We start from the raw sequence: 18259 nt of genomic DNA on the forward strand, positions 1-18259 counted from the left end.
TAACATTTTAAACCTTTTTATTTTCAATATCTTATATTAAAGATTTATTAATGTTGTTATTTTTTCAATTTAAAATTGAAGGGGTTTTAATAAAAAATCTTTAAAATTGTAGAGTTATCATTTCTGAATTTTTAAGACTTCTAATTGCTTTGTCTTAAATTGTAAAACATTTTATTTTAAATCCCTAACATTAAAGATTTTTTAATTTTGTTAATTTAAAATTTCAAATTAAAGGTTCTTTAACAGCGAACCTTAGAGATAAAATTTTTTGCGTTAAATGGTCGAACTTTTCATTTCAAATCTTTAGGATTGAAGATTTTTAAATATCGTTAATTTTAAAATAAAAAATGTAGATGTCTTTAATTACAAATGCTCAAAACTTTCAATTCTAAGCCTTCGAAATTAAAGAATTTTCAATTGTTTTGCGTAAAATTTCTTAACTTTCAATTGTCAATCTCTAATAACAAATATTTATTATTGTTTTTAATTTTAAAATAAAAAAATGTAAAGACCTTCAGTAGCAAATCTTCAAAATTTCAGATCTTTCCATTCTAAACTTTTAAAATAAATTTTTTTTTTTAATTTTCGTGTGCAAAATTGTAATACGTTTAATAGTACATCGCTGACGTTGCAGATTTTCAAATTCTTTTAATTTTTCAACTAAAAATTGATGCGCCTTTAAATTTCAAATTTTAAAAATTGTAGAAATTAATTCTAAATCTGCGAAATTGAAAAATTCTAAATTCGTTGCGTAAAATTGTCGAACTGGTCATTTTAAATCTTTAACATTGAATATTTTTAAATTTCCTTAATTTTAAAGTAAAACATCTCCAGCCCTGTAAGTGCAAATCTTCAAAACTTTAGAACTTTCAATTCTTCATCTACAAAATTCAAAAATTTTCAATTGTTTCGCGTAAAATTTTTAAAATTTTAATTTTCAATATCTAATATTAAAGATTTATCAATTTTGTTAATTCTAAGATTTTAAATTGAAGGGTATTTTAATAATTAAAATATTCAAAATTGTAGAATTATCAGTTCTGAATCTTCAAGCTTTTTAATTGCTTCACCTTAAATTGTAAAAAATTTGATTTCAATTCTCCAAAATTACAGATTTTCTTATTTTGTAGATTTAAAATTTAAAATTAAAGGTACTTTAACTGAAAACCTTCAAAACAAATCTTTTTGCGTTAAATGGTCGAAATTTTAGTTTTAAATCTTTAACATTGCAGATATTTTAATTCCGTCAATTTTTAAATAAAAAAATGTTAACGTGTTTAATTGAAAATCTTCAAAAGTTTGAAATTTTCAACTCTAAATCTTAGAAATTCTAACATTTTCAATTGTTTTGCGTAAAATTTGAAACCTTTAAATGATAATCTTTAATATTAAAGAATCATCAATTTTTTAAATTTTTAAATTTTAAATTGCAGGGCTTTTAATTACAAAACTTCAAAATTGTAGAATTAACTGTTCTGAATATTTAAGATTTTTAATTTCTTTTTCTTAAATTATAAAACAATAAATTGTAAAGTATGTTAAATGTAAAGTATGTTAAATGTGAGGAGATAAGTAGGTAAAGTATGGGAAATAAAATGAAAGGTGGAGGTAAGAAAAATGGAAGTAGCAAAAGAAAGAGTAAATAAGGTAGCTTAAGTATACGGAGTGAGGGGAGGCATCTAGAGGCAGTCAGGTTATTAAAACTGAAGGAAAATGAGAAGAGGGACAGTATATTAAATATAGGGACAGAATTAGCCAAAGTATGAGAAATAAGATGAAAGGAGCGGATAAAGCAAATTTGGGAATAAAAAGAGGAAATAAATAAGGGCAAGTAGGGAAAGTAAAAATAAATCCGGTAGGTGAAGTGTAGGGAGTGAAGGGAGGCATGTGGAGGAAATTAGGGGAGTGAAACTAAGAGGAAATGACGAAACCAAAAGTACTGAAAGTATCTAAAGTGAGTGGAAAAAAATTAGGAAAAGTAATGGGAGATGAAGTTGGGGAAGTGAGAGCAAGTAAAGTAGGGGAAGTTGGAGAAAGTAAGAGAAAATAGAAGAAAGTGGGAAAATGTTTAGAAGGGAGGGAAAGAAGAAAAGGGAAAGTGTTAGCTGGGGAAGCAAGGTGACGCGGAAGTAGAGGAGGCCAAAGTTGGTTAAGGGAGAGGCGTCGCCTAAAGGGTGAGTTCGAAGAGAGTTGCACTTCCAGAGTGAATTGGACTTTCTTCCCTCTTCCTCACTCTATACATTGTTCAATTCTAGAGTACAAACGAACTCAAGCTCGACTACCTTTTCAGGCTGAGCTTTCTGAAAGTTTCTCGAATAAAAAATTCTTCTTCTGCTCAACCGCATAGGGGGGGGGGGGGGGGGGGGGGGGGGGGGGGTTACGTTCCCGTACTGATAATGTATGTTCGTGGACGGTTGATGGACGAGAAACTAGGCCGTTTCCAGAGTTTGAAATCGAGATCGAGGTTGGTGAGCCATAAACTGGACCCTTCCAGGAATTTTCTTTTTTTCAAGTTCGGGAAAGCAATTCTTCTGGTAGAATGAAAAAGATGACAATAACTCTATTAGCCTTCTAATCAACTTTCTGCTAAGTTATCTCTGCGGGAGGAATAATATTAGCAACTTTAAATTACGTAAAGTTACTTAGTCAGAATTTAATTCCACGCTTCCTCGGAGACTTTATTATTATTAAAAATAATTATCGGATTAGAGGGAAGAGGTTTAATAAGGCTATGAAAGCAATATCGTATTATGAGTTTTAACTGGGCTTCGCTGAGATTTTCTTTGTAAACCTAATTTAACCGTTTCATTTTTTTTTTGAAATTAACTAACTATATTTTAAAATTAAACTATTTTTTTCTAATTTACCTTTTGGCCCAAAAATGTAACTATTTTATTAAAATTTTAACTGGTTTGTTAAAAATTCATCTCTCTCGATTTAAAGAGCAACTATTTGGTTAAAAGTTTCGGTAAAAATTAATTTTCTTAACATGAAAATTTTAAGTTACTTTAATGTTAGAGAAAATAGGAAAGTGAGGGCCTCACATTTTTAATTAAAAATTCATATTTTTTATTGAAATTTGATCTTTTGTAGTTAAAAATTGAATGATATATTCAAAATTTCATCTATTTTGTTGAAAATTTGTATTTTTCGATGAGAAATGGATTTTCTTGGTTCAACATTTTTTTGAAGCATTTAACTATTGTAATGGAACTTATTACTTTTGGACTGAAAATTTAACTGTTTTGTAGGAAATTAACTTTTTTGAAATAAACATTTATGGTTGGAAATTCGAATATATTGAAAAATGAAATGATCTGTTTAAAATGTATTCTTTGTCGTTTTCAAATGAAATTTTTTGTTGTTAATACAAAAAGTAGAAAATTCGTCTTTTGAGTTGAAAATTCTTCTACTTTGGTTGCACATTTTATTATTTTGATTAAAAAGGATTTTTAAATATATTTTTTTTATTTATCTTTTCCCTCTAAAATTTAAATATTTTGTTGAAAATTAGTTTCCTTCATAGTTAGAAAATAATTGGTATTAACGAAAATGTAAATTTCATATTTTTGGATAAAAATTAAACAATTTCTTCAAAAATTACACGATTTGGTTGGAAATGAACGTCTTTGTTGAAAATTCATATTATTGAGAAAAAAGTAAACTGCTTAGTTTAAATTGAAACTACTTCGTTTAAAAATTTGTTTTAATTCACTGTTTTCCATAAAAATTCAAATACTTTGTGAAACATTAGTTAGCAAAAAATTTTTTATCTTAAAATATGACAATTCCATTTTTTGTTGAAAACTTTTTTTATTTGCAAATTGATCCTTTCTAGTTACAAATTCAATAATTTATTTCAAGGTCCAAGCATTTGGTTGAAATTCGTATTTTTGGATTTGAAACTAAGTTTCTTTTTTAAAAATTTGTTTGTTAAAGATTAAACCATTTTATTATAAATTATTATTATTGGATTGAAAATTCAACTGTTCTGTAAAAATTAGTCTATATTGGTTGAAAATTCAGCTATTGGGTTAAGAATTAAGTTATTGATTCAAAAATGCATCTTTTAATTAGAATATTAATTTTTTTAATATAGCTTTTTATCCGAATTACTGTTTTGTTTAAAATTAATTTTTTTTTTATAGGAAAATCAATTACTTGTTTTAAAGTGTAACTCCTTTATCATTATTTTTTTTTTTTGCTGGAAATTTATCATTACATTAACAAATTTTAATTTTTGTTTGTTAATGTAACCTTTTTGTTGAAAATGAGTCTTTTTGAATTTTCAATTTATCTATTTTGATATAAAATGTAACTAGTTTTTAAATCCATCTTTTCAATTTAAAAAAATTATTTTCACTATAGTATAGTATCATAGTATTATTTTTTTACTTCATGTTTTAGATTGATAATTCAACGACTTGGTTCAAATTAATTTTACTTTGTTAAATAATTTTTTTTTTTTATTTTATCTTTTCACGTAAAAATTTAAGTATTTTGTTGAGAATTGGTTTGGTTTTTAGTTAAAAATCAATTGGTATTGTCTAAAATTTAACTAGTTCCTTTTTGGTCTGAAATTAATTTATTCATTAAAAATTCATGTGCAATAGTTGAAAATTGAAGTATTGTTTTTAATTCATGTTTTTATTGATAATTTAACAACTTTATTGAAATCGGGACCACTTTTTTCGAAATAATATTTTTTCAAACTTATATTTTCCAGTGAAAATGTTAATGTTTTGTTGAAAATTAGTTTTCTTTTTGGATACAAACTAATTATAATTGCCAAAAACTCAAAATTTAATTATTCTATTTTTGTTCAAGTTTTAGTGATTTCGTATAAAATTCAATTTTCTATTAAAATTTTATTTGATTAGAACGAAAATTTATTTTTTTTCTTATATCGTAGTATCATATTATTATTTTTTCAATTCATGTTTTATATTGATAGTTCAACAACGTGGATAAAATGCAAATAACTATGTTAAAAAATATATATTTTTAATTTTTGGCAATAGTCATTAGTTTCTAACTAAAGAGAAAACTAAATTTTAGTGTTCTCTTTAGTTAGAAACTAATTAGTATTGCCAAAAATTAAAAATGTATTCATTTATGGTAGAAAATAAAATGATTTAGTAGAAAATTCACTTTTTTATTAGGAATTCATATTTTTGGTTCAAAAATTCATCTTTTTTCATTCATCTTTTTAGTTGATAACTAAACTGCTTCTTTGAAATTTATACTATTTTTTACAAGAAAAATATTTTTTTAATTCACCTTTTCTCTCAAAAGTTGAAATTATCTGTTAAAAATGAGTTTTTTTTTAGTAAAAATTAATTGGTTTTACTGAAAATATAGCTATTTTATTTACTTGTAAAAATTAAACATTTGTAAGGAATTCAATAGTTTGGTTGCAAATTAACTTTTTCTTCAAAAGTTCATATTTTTGGGTGAGGAATTCAAAGTTTTTGTAGCAAAATTGTTTTTGGTGGGGGGGTTTAAGTCTAAAATTTTGATAAATAATTTAACAAAGTGATTCAAAATTCAGTTTTGAAAAATTCTAGTTTGTTAAAAAATAATTTTCTTAAATTCACCTTTTCCCCAACATTTCCTAATTTGCAGTTGAAAATTTGTTTTCTTTTTAATTAAGAATGAATTTGTAATGTCGAAAATTAATCTTTTCCATTTTTGATCGAAAATTAAACGATTTGATAAAAAATAAAATTTCTTATTAAAAATTTATATTTTCCGGTTAGAAATTTAATTTTTTTTGTAGAAAATTCGTCTCTTTGATTTTGTGAATGTAATAATTTGGTAAAGTGTTAAATGGTTTGATTGAACTTTCACTTTTTCATTGCAAATTTATATGTTCGGTTTAAACATTTTACTATACTTTTCTTAAAATTTATTATGCTTGTTAAAAATTAAACCAATTGATTGAAATCGAAACTGCTTTGCTGAAAAAGACTTTTTTTAATTCACATTTTCTCTTAAGAAATTAAATATTTTCTGGAAAATTAGTTTTTGTTTTAGTGAAAAATGAATTGGTATTAACGAAAATTTAACTTTGATATTTTTGGTCAAAAATCAAATAATTTCTTCGAAAATGAACCTTTTTATTGAAAATTCAAATGTTTAGTTAAAAAATTCAACTATATTTTAAAAATGTATCTTCTCTGTTGATAATTCAACTGCTTGCTTCAAATTAAAACAGAAACAATTTCATTAGTTCCCCTTTTCTCTTAAAAATTGAAATATTCTGTTGTAAATAAGTTATTTCTTTAGTTAAAATTTAATTAGTACCTTATAAAAGATGACTATTCCATTTTTGGTTGAAAATTAAGTTTTTTCATTGAAAGCTCATATTTTCATGTAAAAAATAAAATAGTTTCGAGAAGATTCGTTTTTTTTTGGATTTATGAATTTAACAATTTGATAGATAATTAAGCAAATTGATTGAAATTGTTCTTTTTTAATTAAAAATTTGTATATTTGCTTTGAAAATTCAACTACTTTTTTTTAATTCCTCTTCTTTGTTGCAGATTAAACTGCTGCATTAAAATTAAATATACATTAAAATTTTTTTTTAATTCACCTATTTTCTTAAAATTGTTAATATTCTATTGAAAAGTGTTTTTTTTTGCCTCCAAAATTTATAATTTGTAAGATAATTGAATGATTTAATTTAACATTCATCTTTTAAAATTAGAAAATTGCAAATTCAACTGCAGTCTTAAAATTGAATCTACTTTGTTAAAAAATGTTTTTTTAAATTGACCTTTTTCTTTAAAAATTTAAACATTCTGTTAAAAATTAGTTTTATTTTTAATTAAAAAATAATTGGTAACAATATATTTTATTTCTGGTTGAAAATGCAAAGATCTGGTTAAAAATGAACTTTTCTTATAAAAATTCATATTTTCAAGTAAAAATTTTAACTTTTCTGTAGAAAATTCGCTATTTTGGTTTGATAATTCAACAATTGTGTAGAAAAATAAACTATTTATTTTAAATTAACCTTCTCTGTTGAAATTAAAATTACTTTAAACAACATTTTTTTTAATTCAACTTTTCTCTTAAAAATTAAAATGTTCAATTGAAAATTGTTTTTCTATTTACTTAAAAATTAATTGGTATTTCCAAAAATTTTACAATTGTTTCATTTGTTGAACATTTAACAATTTGCCCAAAAACTAAACGGCTTGGTTGAAATTTAACTTCCTTATTAAAAATTTATGTTTTTGGGTAAAAAATCTAACTCTTTTTTTGGAAAATCATCACATCGGATTGGTAAATTCACCAAGTTGGTTGGAAACTTAAATATCTGGTTAAAAATTAACTTTCTTAATACAAATTCATATTTAGTTTGAAAATAGAACTATTTTTGTAATTCATCTGCTTTGTTCATAATTCAAAAGCTTGGTTGAAATTGAAACTCAAATTCAATTATTTTTTTAACATTCATCATCGTTGTTGAAAATTCGACTGGATTGTTAAAATTGAAACTAATTTGTGCAAAATGATTTTTTTTAATTTACCTATTTCTTGATTTTTTTAAAATGTTTTGTTTTTAAATTATTTTTCTTTTTAGTTAACAAATAATTAGTATTTCCGAAAATTATACTTTTCCATTTTTGGTCAAAAATTAAACGATTTGGTTGAAAATGAACTTTTTTTAATAAAGATTATTATTTTTCAAGTAAAAACAACAGGTTAGTAGAAAATTGAACAACCTAAATAAAAATTCACTTTTAAAATTAAAAATTAAAAGATTTAATTCAAAACTCACTTTTTTATTGAAAATTAATGTTTTGTTTCATAATTCAAATATTTAAAAAAATTCATTTTCTTTAAAAATTGAACTGCTTATTTGAGATCGCAGAAGGGTGTTTAGTCAAATCAAAAACCCCTTTTTTAGCTCAACCTTAAAAAATACCTTTTAGCAACTAGTCACAGAAAAGGGATTAGTCACATCTCGAACTCCTTTTCCAGCTTCACCTTTGAAAAAATACGTTTTAGTGACTGGTCACAGAGGAGTAATTGGTCACAACTCGAAATCCTTTGCCACCTCTCCCTTAACAAAAAAAAAACATTTTAGCGGCTTGTGAAGAAGAGTCATTAGTCAAATTTCGAACCCCTTGTCCAGCTCCCCCTTTATAAAAATTAGTTATAGCGATTGGTTACCGAAGAGTGATTGGCCACAGCTCGAACATCCTTTCCAGCTCCCTCTTAAAATAAAAACGTTATATCAATTGGTCACGGAAGAGTGATTGATCACATCTTTAACTTCTTTTCCAGCTCCACCTTTAAAAAAATACGTTTTAGCTACTGGTCACAGAAGAGTGATTGGTCACACCTCAAATCCTTTTTTCAGCTCCCTCTTTACACAATTACGTTTTAGCAACTGCTCAAAGAAAAGTGATTTGTCAAATCACAAACCCCTTTGTTAGCTTAACCATAAAAAATACTTTTTAGCAACTAGTCACAGAAGGAGGATTAGTCACATTTCGAACTCCTTTTCCAGCTCGACCTTTGAAAAAATACTTTTTAGCGACTGGTCACAGAAGAGTGATTGATCACACCTCAAATCCTTTTTCCAGCTCCCTCTTTACACAATTACGTTTTAGCAACTGCTCAAAGAAAAGTGATTGGTCAAATCACAAACCCCTTTGTTAGCTTAACCATAAAAAAAACTTTTTAGCAACTAGTCACAGAAGGAGGATTAGTCACATTTCGAACTCCTTTTCCAGCTCGACCTTTGAAAAAATACTTTTTAGCGACTGGTCACAGAAGAGTGATTAATCACGTCTTGAACTTTTTTTTTAGCTCCACCTTTAAAAAAATACACTTTAGTGACAGGTCACAGAAGAGTGATTAGTCAAATTTCGAGCTCCTTTTCTAGCTCCCCCTTTAAAAAAATTATTTATAGCGATTGGTTACAGAAAAGTGATTGGTCACGTCTCGAACCCTTAAACCTGCTACCCCTTAAAAGAAATGCGTTATATCAATTGGTCACGGAAGAGTGATTGATCACATATTGAACCACTTTTCCAGCTCCCCCTATAAAAAATACTCTATTTTATCAAGAAATTAGGAATATTAATTTTTAAATATATACATAAATTACATAATTCTTCATTTTTTTAAAGCTATTCAATTGAAAAATAAAATCATAATTTTTTTCAAAGTTAAAAAAAAATTAAGTTTCGTTAATTACAATTGGTATTATTGTTTGGCCTCCAGTGTGCTGACATCTTGCCAGCTGACGTCACAGCATGAAATACCCATATGACGCTGATAAAAGTTGACAACCTTCGGTACTTTGCTATGGAGCCTTCGGAGACGAGCGGATCTGTGTACAACCCAAACGGGGATCTTTCCTCCGGTCAGCTATCTTCGCTGCATTTCGGCTCAATTCGGAAATCGCATGTGCGTGGCCTCTGCGCAATGTATTTGGCGCGATTTTTGAATTTATAAAAGTGGATTTGAGTACTTTATTGGGAGTTTTTACAATTTATGTAAATAAAATATAATTCAATTAATTTTTTTGTACTTTTTACTAATTTTTTTATTGCACACTATAGTTTTTAAACATATTTCTCATATTTTATAACTATATATATATATTTTTTATACACTATACATATATCAAAATGCTCAGTCAATGTAAATATTGAAGAAAATTTCTAAATTTAGTGATCAAATAAAATTTTTGGGATGTATTTTTTAAAATTTAATTCTAACTAGCATTTCAATTCAAAATTTCAATTAAAAATAAGAAATTTGATGGATATGGCATCTAACGTAGCAACAAAAGCTTCGGGTGATGCAATTCCTAGGGTGCTTCAAGCAACCGAAAAATTTCTTCAAGAAATTCAGAAATTATGCAATAACGATCGTACATCCAGTGTGCTATCCTTTGAAGCAATTTCCGTACAGCCCAAAAATGCGTAAATCAAACACCAACGGTTTCACTCCACAAAAAAATCTTTCCGTACGTGGAAATGTTTATTAGAGTCTAAGAATAAGGGCTAAGTGAACAAAACAATGAATGTGCCTTGCGATTTTGACCACACATATTTTGGAGCGAATAAGTAAATGTAAACAAAATATATGGGTCAATAATGGCGACTTTTGCGTTAAGATAATTTCTGTTATTATGTGGAATAAGCGAGTGAAGAAATTAATGAAATGCTAATTAGAATTATATTTTAAAAAATACATTCCAAAAACTTTGTGATACCACTAAACTTAGAAATTTTCTAAAATATTTACATGGACTAAACTTTTTGATATATGTATAGTGTATAAAATATATGTAGTTATAAAATATGAGAAATATGTTTAAAAACTATAGTATGCAATAAAAAAATTATTAAAAAATACGACAAAATTAATTGAATTATATTTAATTTCCATAAGTTGTAAAAACTCCCAATAAATAACTCAAATCCACTTTCTTAAATTCAAAAATTGCGCCAAATACATTGCGCAGAGGCCACGCACATGCGACTTCCAAAATGAGCCGAAATGCGGCGAAGATAGCCGAACGGAGGAAAGATCCCCGTTTGGATTGTACACAGATCCGCTCCTCCTTTGGAGTGACTGACAATAAACATAACCTCAACTGGCTGAAGATTTTAATCGATATTATCAAATAATTTGACACGATGTTTTGACTTAAAGTAAGTTTTTTTCGCTGAAAATTTCTCGACGAATAGCCATCCGATCTGTGGGCTAATCGTCAAGAATTCTGGACTAATAGGCGTTTCGAGAAAGGTGATCTATTCGTCCAGAATTCTGGATGCCTGGACACAGCCGTTTAATTGATTTAATCAGTAAGTTGAGGATTAAACTGTTTGATTCAAAAGTACTGTATTTTGTTAACATTTCCTGTTGTTAAAATATTCATTTTTTTATTTAAAGTTCGTCCTTTGAAACAAAAAATTTATTTTTTATCTTATAAAAATCAGCTCTCTTGATTAATTATGAACTTTATAAGAAAAATTCTTCCTCTTAAGAACTTGAAAATAAATACTTAAAAAAATAATAATAAAACATAATAAAAAAGTAAAAAAATACTTGAACCTCGAAATAAAACTTTTTTTTTCTCTGCAGTTTGTGGACGTCCCTTGAGTTACCTCTGTGGTAGGAATATTATTAGCAACTTAAAATTACTTAAAGTTACTTAGTCAGAATTTTGCTCTTGGTTTCCTCTGAAACTTTATTATTAAAAATTAAAATGGGATTAGACGAAAGAGGTTTAATGAGACAATGAAAGCAATATCGTATCATGAGTTTCAACTGGGCTTCTCGGAGCTTTTCTTTGTCAACTTCACTTTACTGTGCTTTAATTTCCTGGTCGTAATCTCCTTAAATGCCCGATAATGTACTCCTGCCAGTTTGAGCTTCCTGAAGCTCTTTGATCAAACGAGCACACTTTTCATGCACCAAATATACATATGTATGAGCAAACTTCACTGGAAAATATCGATTCATCCCCCGTGATCCGTAAGGGAGATATTTCATGGAACATAGACAGGAATCGAGATGATAGTGTGTACTTTTTGCTGAAAAAGGAGGAAATGTCAGCTTAAAGAGGAACTCGCTTGAAAAATATTAAAATGAAAAATTTCCCTTTTTTACTTGCCCCTTTAATGACCAATGCTGCAACTTGGCAACATTCACTATTTTTGATTTTTCTGATATTTACGTAATGGGCTCAGAATTCCGTAAAATAAATGCGCGTATTAGATCAAAGTGGACTATTCCGTATCTCGTAAGGTGGTCTTCCACTGTCACCGACTTGACAGAAAGCGAGAAATACATAAAAATGTAAAAAGAATTTTTTCTATAAAAATCGATCAGAAAACGACTTTAAAAAATGAATTTTTATTTACTGGGATCAAGGCTTGGTCCTTAAAGAGTTAAACGCAAAAAATGTTTAGGTTGTATTTTATTACTCTCTTAAAATAAACTAGTGAAATCGCACTGGTTGAAACAGTCACTGAAAATCCGTGAGATTTCATTCTTAAAAAAATTCCTTTTGCTATAAAATATGACTTTTTAACAAAGTATTTAAATTTTATAGAAAATAATTAAAGTGAAAAATTTAATGTTTCTGAAAAAAGATCTTCTCACTTCCCTCCACTGGGAATCGAACCACAGAACTGCCGATTGCCGCAAAGTGGGGCAAAAATTACTTTTTTTATTCAAAATAACGTACAGCCCACAAATATTCATCGATTTGAACAAACGAAAATTTTTTTAAACACTTGTAAGATTTATAAGAGAGTTGTGGAGCCTTATTTATGAAATGGGCTTTTAATTTTCGTATAAATAAACAAATATGACGAAAAAAGTGCCCATTTTTTTATTGGGCGTTCCCGGTGCTCGTCAATAATCGGAAAAATTTTTAAATCGACAACTTTCATAAAGAAACACTAGTTAAAGGTATTCCAATATTATGTTATAAACAAAAAATAATTATTAACAAAATATTTGTTGGAAGAATATCTTTTTACGATTTTCCATAATTTTACGTTTTTTAAAGTTATATTGCAAAAAATTTAAATAAAAACAATATAATGAAGCAGAAATTTATTTTTGAAATTATTATTGTTAATATTATAAAGTAATTTAATAATCAAATTCATAATTCAGGCATTTTTTAATAGAAAACTTCTTTTTTTTAATTTTTTTTAAATTAGGAACTTTATGCTAATTTTAGAAAAATCCATAATTTCTTGATTAATCTAATGATGTTTTTAAACAAATTGATTAAAAAAATGCATTATTCGGTTTTTTTCAGCAGAAAAATTCGGTTTTTTCAATGCTGGTCCCCTCAGTTAGGAACTTCCCTATAATTTTAACAAAATTCATAACTATTTGATAAATGCTATGATTGTTTAAACAAATTAAGTAAAAGAAATGCATTATTAAGGCATTTTTTAAAACAAAAATTCCCTTTTTCAATAATATTTGTGTTAGTCAGGAACTTTATAATGATTTTAAAAAAATGTATAATGTTTTGATTAATCTTATTATTTTTTAAGCAAATTTAATTTGTTTAAATAATTTTCAAAACAATTTTATAAAATAAATATGAAAAAATTCCCTTTGGTTAGAGGAAACATGTATTTTGGAAATAAAATATAAAACATTTTTGATATGAGAATAAAACTATATGGAGAAAATGTATTGATTTAATCAAATGTATTTGATTTTTAGGAAATTTGTTTCATTAATGACAATTACCATAAATTACCCAAAATTTAATTCTACACATTTTTATACATTTCCGGACATTTTGGTAATTTGTGGTAATTTTAAAGGTAACTTATGGTAATATTGAAGGTAATTTATGTTAACCTACCATAAATCGGCCAAAAATTCAAATACAAATTATTTATAAATGGCCCAAAATTATACTTAAAAATGTCCATTGATTTCTGGAAATTTTCGGTCATTTTTGGTAATTTTACAGTAAAATATAGTAAATTACCATAAATTATACAAAATTCTCTTTTAAAGATTATCATTAATTTCTGAGAAATTGTCAAAACTTGGTAATTTATTGTAATTTTACTGGTAATTAATGGTAACTTACCATAAATTGCAAAAAATTTAAATGATGCATTTCTAAATTTTTGGAAATTTCAGGTTATTTATGGTCACATTATAGTTAAATATGGTAAATTACCATAAATTATTTAAAATTTAATTTCAGACATTTTCGTGAATTTCAGTATGAATATGTCGAAATTTCCTGAAATTTTCGGTAATTTATGTTAATTTTACAGGTAAGTATGGTAAATTACCATAAAATACCGGAAATTCAAACATTTTTAAAATTTTTGGTATATTGTAGCAATATTACACGTAATTAATGATAGTCTAATAGGTAATTTATCGCAACTTACCATAAATCGGCCAAAATTAAATTTACGAATTTTCGGTCATTTATGGTAATTTTAAGTTAAACATAGTAAATTACCATAATTGATCCAAAATTTTATTTTAACAATTTTCATTAATTTCCGGAATTTATTAAATGTTTAAGTAATTTAAGGTAACTTACCATAAATTTCGGAAATTTATAAAAATGTCCGGTAAATTATGGTAACATTACTGGTAATTTATAATAACCTACCAACAATTTCCCAAAATGCAATTTAAACATTTCTTAACTTCCGAACATTTCTGGAAATTTTCCCTCATTGATGGATATTTACAAGTACATACGGTAAATTACCATAAACTACCAAAAATTCAACTTTATAAATTTTTATAAATTTCCGGAAATTTATGAAATTGAAAAAAATTTTGGTAATGTACGGTAATTTCATGAATTTTATATGGTAACTTATATAATTCACAGGTGAATAATTTCCATTATTCACCTCTGACCTCACTTTTCACTACCTAGGAGTAAAAAATACTTTTTACTCTTTTAAAAGTGAAAAATACTTTTTACTCTTTTAAATGTAAAAAATACTTTTTACTCCCTAGGGAATAAAATGTACAGTTTTAGCCCTGCTTCACATGCGTCGAAAAGGGCTGAAATCATTAATGTGTAATAAAAAATACTTTTTGGAAATCGCAACCAAATTTCCATAAGAATAACTTAAACTGCTCAAAAAAATTGTTATTCTTCTGGGACTTTTTTTCTCATTGTAATATTTTTTAAATCACCCAAAACTTCTTGGTTGTATAGTATTATCAGTAAGCTCAAAATAAAATTTTTACAGCAGTTATATAAAAGTTTAAATTATATACACTTCAATTAATGAAATAAAATTTTTTTCTAAGAATTGTGATTTAAAAAATTATAATTATACTTCCATTATCAAGGGAACAATAAGCTGAAAGGATATAATGAAACTACAAGAACGCTTAATTAACCCCTTGAGTGGCGGCAAAAGTTCAGGAAAGTCAACGCTTGGTCGTTTATCTTTTGTGGGATGTTGAATATAATAAGACCATACTATACGTTTCGTCGTTTGTCAGAGAAATTTGTGCATTAGCAAAATAAATTTAAAAAATTAACTGTAATAACTTACAACGTCATAAGAACTAAATTTAGAAAAGCGTTATGAAAAATTTTTAATTGATTAATTATTTATTACAATTTTTAGCACTTCATCGCTCTTGCCTGATTAAATGTTTATAGAATTCAAATAATTGTTATTTTTAACATTTTAGACAATTAGCCTGTAGAGAAATTTATTTGTTTGAAATTTTTTTTAAATTATTTTTCTTTTATTTAAACTAACTTTATTTTATGATCCTAAATTTTGTGTAAGATAAACAAAAAACATTTTTGTGGTCCGAATTAAAAATTTTTTATTCCAAAATTATAAAGCGTATTGGAAAATTATCTTTATTTTCTGAGCAAAGTTTTCATTCTTCTAACCTAATTTTTTTTAATATTAAGAAAAAAACTTCAATTTTTATTTAAAATATTATTCTTGGGACGACTGAAAAATTCTGAAAAATAAAATTTCCGACACTGTAAAATTCCCGTATAATAAAATTGCAGAAAACTAAAAATACCGAATTGGAAAATTCCTGAATAATAAAATTCGCGATAGTTTATAATATTACCGAATGGGAAAATTCCCAAATAATGAAATAACCGACAGAAAATTCCCGGATTTTAAAATATCCGAATTGGAAAATTACATAAATTGGAAAATTACCATTTATTTAGATGTATATTTTATTGTTAGCAAATAAAATAATGAAATATTATTTTTAATTATTAAACATTTTTTAAATTTCGAAAATTGTTTGAATTTAAACTTAAAATAGTTTTAAATAAAATATTTATAAGTGGCGCATTTTTTGAATGAGCATAGAATTTGACAAAAAATACAAAAGGGGTTCACAAAAATCAAATTTTAAATTTATATATATTTAGTTTTAAAAACGTTATAAGGTACGATGAAAATGAAGATTGTTTTTTTTTTGTGCGAGCGGCAAATTGGATCAAATTTAGAAGTTGTCAAAAAATCCAATTTTGAAATTAAAAAAATGAAAATTTAGTTTTCAGCTACTGAGTTGCTGAATTTATACACTGCAATTAATAAAATATATTGGTAGAAAATTGTAATTGTTTGATTTCTTAAGTTTTCCAATTCAGGAATATTCCAATTCGTTAATATTATAAACTGTCGTGGATTTTATTATTCGCGAATTTTATATTTCGGCAATTTTGTTATTCGAGAATTTTATTATTCGGCAATTTTACAATTCTGTATTTTTATTTTTAAGCAATTTTATTATTCGTAAATTTTAATATACTGGAAATTTCCTATTCGGTATTTCTATTTTTCGGCAATTTCATTATTCGTGAATTTTATTATTCAGGAATTTTCTAATTCGGGAACTTTACAGTGTCGGGAATTTTATTTTTCGGGATTTTTTAGTAGTCTCTTATTCGTAAGTTTACGAATTATAAACGTATTTATTGTGACCTTTAGTTTTAGATTTAGATTAAAAAACTTTTTAGATGAAATATTAAAGATGATATTCATGATTAAAAATCATCTTTTTGGTAGAAAATTCGTCTTTTTTATTTAAAAATTTATCAATTTGTTAGAAAATGTAAGTATTAGGTTGACCAAAAAAGGTCAATTCTGATCAAAAAATATAATAGTTGATATTTAATCCACAAAATGACGTCATTACAAGTTCAAAGCAGTTAAATTAATTAAAAAATAAAAACTAATTTTCAATAAAACTGTTAAAGCCTCAAACAAAAATACGAATTTTCAACAAAGTAATTCAACTATTAATGAAAAAAAAAGATTTTTTAATCGTGAAAGAAACAAAAATTTCAACCAAACAGTTGAATTTTCAATTTAAAAAGACGAGTTTTCTTAAAAACAGTTATATTTTCACTTCAAAAATATATTATTATTAATCTCATTAATATTTACAATATTAAATAATAAATTTTAATGCATATTTACTAATTTTTATTTAAAAATTGAATTTATGAGATACTATTAAATTACTTAGCTTGGCAAAATTTGAGGTAAGAATTGGAGGTTTAAACAATCAACTGTGAATAAATTACTTATTATTCACATTTTAACGTTTTATTTTTAAAATAGATCAACCTTATAAATTTTAATTTCAAAATATTGTACAATTATAACTAAAAATAATATATCTTTAATAATAATCAGTAAAATATAATAATATAAATTTTTTATATGAATTTTAGTCAAATTTATTTCTTCTTTTTCAGCCCTTCAAAACTTTTGAAAAGTTTTCAAATTTTAGTTGAAAATTCTCAACTGCAAAATTAAAATTATGCGTTAAAATCTTCCAAATTATTTTCTGACAATTTTGGAAGTATTTTTAAATATACTCTTAAAATTAATTCACAAAAAACAAAAAATAATTTTACAATTTAAAAAAAAATCTGTAAACTACAAAATAAAAAATTTTAACTTTCATAAATTGTACAGATCGAAGGTTAAAAAAACAATTCACGCTGTAATTTTCAATGCTCTAATTTGAAGACTGAATCAACTAATTAATTTTTTTTTAATTATATAATTTTAAGCAATTTCAGTGAAAAGCATTAAAACTTGACAGATTACAATTTTTTTTAATTAACACTTTTTAAAAAAGAGATTAAATTTTTTTATTTCAAATAGTCAAAAAATAATAATTGTTCAACTGTTGTTTATACATCAAAATTTGTTTTTAAATATTAATAAATATTTTTTTAAAAGAAAAATCGTTTATATTTTTTACAGGAATCCTGAGTATATTTTGTTACTATCTAAAGATCTTGAACAATCACTTAAAACCGTCAAAATATCATTTAAAGAATTTCCAAAATATATATTTTGTTGAACAATTTCGGGATCATTCAAAATTTTTAATTATTTTTAATCTCTTGAAAACTTCTAAATATCTTCTAACCTAATCGAATTTTTTCTAAAATAATAATTGTTCAATATTTTTTATACTTCCAAATTTGTTTTTATTTCAAACATTTAAAAATTATTTTGTAAAAAATAAGTTTTAAAACAAAAATATAATAGAAAATTTCCCCAGAAATCTGAAGACGATTTTTTCATTATATTTAAAGTTTAAAAATCTTTAATCCTTAATAAATCCTGCAAAATAAAAAATAATCTTTTAAAAGTTTCTAATTTTTGTTTAATATCAATCATCATAGGAATCTTAATAAAGTTTTTGTATATAATTTTATTTTGAATAATTTGGAATCTTT

Source organism: Belonocnema kinseyi, chromosome 7 (assembly GCF_010883055.1).
Source record: "Belonocnema kinseyi isolate 2016_QV_RU_SX_M_011 chromosome 7, B_treatae_v1, whole genome shotgun sequence".
Taxonomy (NCBI): Eukaryota; Metazoa; Arthropoda; class Insecta; order Hymenoptera; family Cynipidae; genus Belonocnema; species Belonocnema kinseyi.